General features: G+C 38.6%; 1 protein-coding gene across 5 annotated transcripts in view; it reads left to right on the top strand.

The window, feature by feature from the left end:
* Nucleotides 1-6,453, top strand: part of LOC106867264 (uncharacterized) — a 95,466-nt gene that overhangs the window by 31,818 nt on the left and 57,195 nt on the right. The window contains exon 1 of one of the 5 annotated variants that reach the window (XM_052970812.1): nt 2,820-2,840. The exons of the other annotated variants lie outside the window; for them this stretch is intronic. The gene's annotated coding sequence lies outside the window, so the exon portion shown is untranslated. Of the gene's footprint in view, nt 1-2,819; nt 2,841-6,453 lie in introns of those variants that run through there. 5 annotated transcript variants of the gene reach the window in all.

Raw genomic sequence — 6,453 nt, 5'->3', positions numbered from 1 at the left:
TAATATTTAATTAAAAGCAGTAAGGCAAGATTTTTTTTTTATATGCAGTGAATGGTTTGGGAGTTCCATCCAAGTAAAATGGGAAACAAAGGGGTCCATAGGCAAAAAAATGGTTGAGAACCACTGCTCTGATGCTTCCGCCAGTCCTCTGTTTTAGGCTAATGCTTTATTTATTGACCTTGGAAGGACGACACATCAAAGTTGACTGAAGTAAGATTTGAACTCAGAATGCAAAGTGCTAAGATAAATATTGCAGGACATCTCATTTGATGTTCTAATTGTCTCTGTCTAGCTATTCTTTTGGAGCAATTAGTGGTGCACATTTTTCATGTAGTAGTAGTAGTAGTAGTAGTAGTAGTGGGGCAGGGAGCTGGCAGAATCATTGCTGTGTCAGACAAAATGCTTAGCAGCATTTCTTCTGACTCCACGTTCTGAGTTCAAATGCCACTGGTGTTGACTCTATCTTTCTTCCTTTTTAAATCGATAAAATAAGTACCACCTGAGCACTGGGAATGGTAATCAACTTACCTTTTACCCTGAAATGGATGGCCTTGTGCCAAAATTTGAAACCATTATTGACTGAGTTTCTTTTGAGCATTGGGCCTCATAGAGGCAAAGTAGCCGAGTTCCTTTCAAGTGTTGGGCCTCACGGAGGCAATGACCGAGACCTTTGGCATTATGTTGTGCTTGAGAAGAAGACCCATCAAGCTGGGCAAAATCGTAGTCGTGGCAGATACCGGTGTTATGCAAATGGCACCTGTGCTGGTGGCACATAAAAGCACCCATAACGCTCTCAGAGTGGTTGGCATTAGGAAGGGCATCCAGCTGTAGAAAACCAGGCTAAGTCAGACTGTGGCCTGGCGCAGCATTCCAGCCCAGTCAAACCGTCCAACCCATGCCAGCATGGACAATGGACATTAAAGGATGATGATGATCTGGCAGAATCATAAGCATGCCAGGCTAAATGCTTGGCAACGTTTCACCAGTCTCTATGTTCTGAGTTCAAACTCCACTGAGGTTGACTTTGCCTTTTATCCTTCCAGGGTCGATAAAATAGGTACCAGTTGAGTAGTGGGGTTTTGATGTATTCGACTCATCTCCAACCCCGAAACTGCTGGCCTTATGCCAAAATTTGAAACCGCTATTATTGTAATTATTATTGTTATGGGCAATAAGGTGGTAGCTGGTACCTTATTCTCTAACATTTTACATAGGTGCAGGAGTGGCTGTGTGGTAAGTAGCTTGCCTACCAACCACATGGTTCTGGGTTCAGTCCCACTGGGTGGCACCTTGGGCAAGTGTCTTCTACTATAGCCTTGGGCCGACCAAAGCCTTGTGAGTGGATTTGGTAGACGGAAACTGAAAGAAGCCTGTCGTATATATGTATGTATATATATATATATATATAGATGTGTGTGTTTGTGTGTCTGTGTTTGTCCCCCCCAACATCGCTTGACAACCGATGCTGGTGTGTTTATGTCCCCGTAACTTAGCAGTTCGGCAAAAAGAGACCGATAGAATAAGTACTAGGCTTTCAAAGAATAAGTCCTGGGGTCGATTTGCTTAACTAAAGGCGGTGCTCCAGCATGGCCGCAGTCAAATGACTGAAACAAGTAAAAGGGTAAAGAGTATAGTTCAATTTACACAAGTTAATGTGTGAAAAACAAAAAATAGGAATTTTGAAAGAAGTTTCTATAAAACTAGTTTTTAAACCTTGAATGCCTATCATGGTCCACCCGAATAGAATAATAATCAAAGGGGTCCACAGGTAAAAAATGGTTGAGAACCTCTGTTCTAAGTCATTGAGGTGGTGTGTCACAGGATGGGAATTTAGCTGCTATTTCTAGCAGGATGAGCAACTGCATAGAGAGAGGTTCCCACATTGGCTTGTTCAGACAGTACATGTAAAGGTTGTTTGTATGTGTGGGCATGTTTGTAGATTGCTTGTGTATAGGGATGGATGACACATACATACCTGTAAAATAATAAAACCATGTGTAACAAGGATCTGTGCCACTGGTCCTATCCTCCACCTCCTCCCTCCCTCCCTTGCTTGACTTCAAGTCAAGCTAGTAATAAACATTCCTGTCACTTGTTCATGCATCCCTTCTCTGTCTTTCCTCTGTCTCCCTCCTCTCTCTCTCTCTCCCACTCTCACTCTCTCTTTCCTCCTCAAAGATGTAATTATGCATACCTGTCCTGTCCTTTTAAATTTCTCTTTCAATAATAACATAACTGATCACATGACCCATCTTATTTTCTCTTCTTCTTTATCTGTCTCACCCCTCCTCTACATATATATGTATAACTCTTTTAGAGTCTTCTTTTATGTCTCTCTCTCTGTCTCTTTTCTTATCTGTTTCTCTTTAATTCACTCTGCCTCTCTTTCTCTTTATTATTAAAAGTTTTTTTTTTATATTGTCGTGTCTTCCTCGGTTCTCTGGTTGACTGCTTGAAACCCCACTGCAAAACTTATTAGAAGAACCAGCCCTGTAAAGATATTCCATACATTGAGGAATTGATGATAATAGTAATAATAGCAATAATTTTATGAGCTGAGCTGCTTTTTTCGTACATCTTTTTCTTTTCCTTTAAAATTTTGCTTCATCTGTCTGTAAGGTGAAGTCTGACTTGAGAAATTCCTCTTATAAGGGGTTCTTCTATTTCGTGTGAGGGAAAAAAATATTGAAAAGAAATTCCAGCACAATATCGTGTCAGTTTGTTGAGGTATTGTTTTCGAGACTTTCACAGGAGTGCCACAATTTGGAATATATATTTATAAATATATATGTATATACATATATATATTTGCTAAGACTTGCTTGCATAAAAAAAGACAGGTAACTATTGTTTATCCTTTTATATATTGTACTTGATATGCCTTGCGTTGCTGAGGTCTCAAGTTTTGAAACAGTTAAGTATTCAGGTGTGGTTTTGTAGTAAGAAGTTCATTTTCCAACCACATGGTTCAGGGCTGAGCTGTGGAGTTGGGGTCGGTAACAGTTAAGGGTTAACTGGAGTCGGAGTTGGTAAAATAGACCAAATCACTTAAATTACATAGAGGAATCGGAGGTGCCAATAGTAGAGGAGTCGGAGTCGAAGTTTTTTGTTTTGACTCCACAGCCCTGATTCTGGGTTCAGTCCCATTGTGTGACATCTTGGGCATGTATCATCTACTATAGCCCCAGGCCAACCAAAGCCTTTGTTAGTGGATTTGGTAGGCAAAAACTGTGTGTAAACCTGTTGTGTGTGTGTCTTTGTGTTTGTCCTCTACCACTCTGACAACTGATGCTGGTTTGTTTATGTTCCCATAACTTAGCAGTTTATTGTAAGAAATTGATAAAATAAGTATTGGGGGCAATTTGTTTGACTAAACCCTTCATAGCTGAAGTCCAATGATACTGAAACATAGAAAAGACAAAGGACTTGGAAGAGGTATTCACTTAACTCTTATATCCCCAACATGCTTTGAAGGGTATCTATTTTGCAGTAGGTACCCCTCATTGTATTGGTCATATATTCATTCAACTGTAAATACTCGTTAACATGTTGGTATGATATTCGTTCAGCTGTAAATATTGCTCTGCATGTTTATATATGAATTCATGACCTTTGTTGAGAATATTGTGAAAATGTCATTACTGATAATATATTTTAATTATTCAAGTGTTTTAAACTAATTAATGCATAGTGTCCCAAAAATAGAACAACCAGGGAAGTAGACAATGTAAAGTATTTAATTAAATATTTAATACAAATTTCTTAATTAAACTTTATGCATTAATAAGTTAATTACTGTTTCGCATTTTGTATCTTTTATGTAGATTCATTTGACATAGTATTTGTGAAAAGAAAAAAACAAAATAAAACAAAGCAGTTAAACAAAGCAAATTAAAATAGTTTTGTTTAATTAATTTCAGTACTTAAACATTAGCTGTAAGTCTCTTTATTGTTGGTGTGTTAAATGTCTATGAAGTTAAGGGAATGTTTTCCATTTCCCATGTAGCCTTCATTTCAAACCATATTCCAGCTTGTTAGTTATATGTAAGTTAACCTCTGATAAGTGGATTCGCAATGGCCCAGTGGTTAGGGCAGCGGACTCGCGGTCATAGGATCGCGGTTTCGATTCCCAGACCGGGCGTTGTGAATGTTTATTGAGCGAAAACACCTAAAGCTCCACGAGGCTCTGGCAGGGGATGGTGGCAAACTCTGCTGTACTCTTTCACCACAACTTTCTCTCACTCTAACTTCCTGTTTCTGTTGTGCCTGTAATTCAAAGGGTCAGCCGTGTCACGCTGAATATCCCTGAGAACTATGTTAGGGGTACACGTGTCTGTGGAGTGCTCAGCCACTTGCACGTTAATTTCACGAGCAGGCTGTTCCATTGATCGGATCAACTGGAACCCTCGACGTCATAAGCGACAGAGTGCCAACAACAACCTCTGATAACTTCAAGTAAACTCTGGTAATAAATAGAATTTTGTAGGTATCTTTGCTGCTCTAATCTTAGACTTTTTCAAATGTGAAGGCACGTGGCTCAGTGGTTAGAGAGTTTGGCTCATGATTGTAAAGTCATGAGTTTGATACATGACAGTGGGTTGTCCTTGAGTAAGACACATCATTTCATATTCCTCCAGTCCATTCAGCTGTTAAAAATGTGTAGTGCCTGTATTTCAAAGTGTCAGCCTTGTCACATTCTGTCTTGTTGAATTTCTCCCAAAACTGCGTTAGGGGTACGCATTTCTGTGGAGTGTTCAGCCACTTGCTTGTTAACTTTACGAGCAGGCTGTTCCATTGATTGAATCACCTGGAACCCTTGTTAAAACTGATGGAGTGCCAGTAACAAAAGTAACTTAACCCTTTTGATAAAGAGTGCTTCTGGTTCTGTGATGCAAACCTGCTAGGTGGGATGTAATGGATTTTTCTCAGATACGAAATATCTAAACCAGGTACAATACTTATATTTTAAACACATTGACAATAAAATATTTATCAGGATTAGAATATAAGTAGGACATGGTGTTATCTGACAGCAGAAATCATGGTTGACGATGCATCACGTTCCAATGTAATTACTCAAGTCCTTGCTTTTAATCATTTTCTTAAAAACTTAACATTGGAGCCACTAGTCTGGTCCATGTAAATGTCTAAATAGAGAGACATACTGAATGAGATACAAAAAGATAATATGGGTAATCAACTACTGTGCAAAATCAGCTTCTGTTTCATTAAAAGACTATTTTTTTTCAATCTCATGTTGTGAGATTTAAAAATAGTAGTTTTCTAATGGGCAGGATGTTTGTAAAACACCCTTTCTTTGAAAGGGGGCAATGAGCTAAAAACTGCCAAACACATGAGGGAACATGGATTAGGTCTGTGGTTTGCAAAGAATGTTATAAAGAGTACAGAGCACAATGACCTTTTTATTAATTGAACAATTGTTCTTTGAAATCAAACATAATTATTGCGTGAAATGATTCTACTTGCTGTGAAGATATTTGAAGCAAATTATTGCATCAAACATCATCTAGAATCAGGGCTGGTAGGGCTTATCTTTTTTCTCTTTTTTTTTTCCGACCTTAATTCACAAGTCATAAAATGCTTGTAGGAAATCTGACTCTGGTGTGGCTTTGTTTATAACCAGGCAGACAGGAATGCACAATGACTGTTAGGCTAAGGTGCTTGACCACTCAAATCTTAACTGTTTGTGTTTTGTTCCTGAAGAAAGACAATCAAACATTTCCTCCAGCTGACACACATGCATGCATGCAGAAGAGAACAATCTATCCTATTCATGTAAGCCAAGAGACAAAGATGGAAGAAATGTCCTAAAGAAGTGATTTTTCTACAAGCTTTGCATATTTATTTGGTCACTCCATTTCTGTGCTTTCAATTCATAGACTAATATTTATTAGCCCTTTTTGTTACCATATTTCAGTTGAAATACACTGTCTTGGTTTCAATTAATTTTGAAAATAATGAAGAACTTAATTATAATATCTTGCTAATTTATATTTTGAAACCCTATTGAGCAAGATCGTTGCCAGTACCGATGGACTGGCTCCTGTGCAGGTGGCATGTAAAATACACCATTTCGAGCGTGGTCATTGCCAGTACCGGCCTTCGTGCCGGTGGCACGTAAAAGCACCCACTACACTCTCGGAGTGGTTGGCATTAGGAAGGGTATCCAGCTGTAGAAACTCTGCCAAATCAGATTGGAGCCTGGTGTAGCCATCTGGTTCACCAGTCCTCAGTCAAATCGTCCAACCCATGCTAGCATGGAAAGCGGATGTTAAACGATGATGATGATGATGATATCTTAATAATGGCAAAGCTATTTTATTAAGTTTTAATTTAGATCACTTTAACCTTTTAGCTTTCTGGTTACTCTGTCAAATGGAAAGACTTATTTATTTAGACAGTTTTTAATTAGTCATGCATTATCACGTAGCT

Source organism: Octopus bimaculoides, chromosome 9 (genome assembly GCF_001194135.2).
Source record: "Octopus bimaculoides isolate UCB-OBI-ISO-001 chromosome 9, ASM119413v2, whole genome shotgun sequence".
Classification (NCBI taxonomy): Eukaryota; Metazoa; Mollusca; class Cephalopoda; order Octopoda; family Octopodidae; genus Octopus; species Octopus bimaculoides.
The sequence above is the reverse complement of the archived record's forward strand: the minus strand, read 5'-3'. Positions and strand labels throughout refer to the sequence as shown.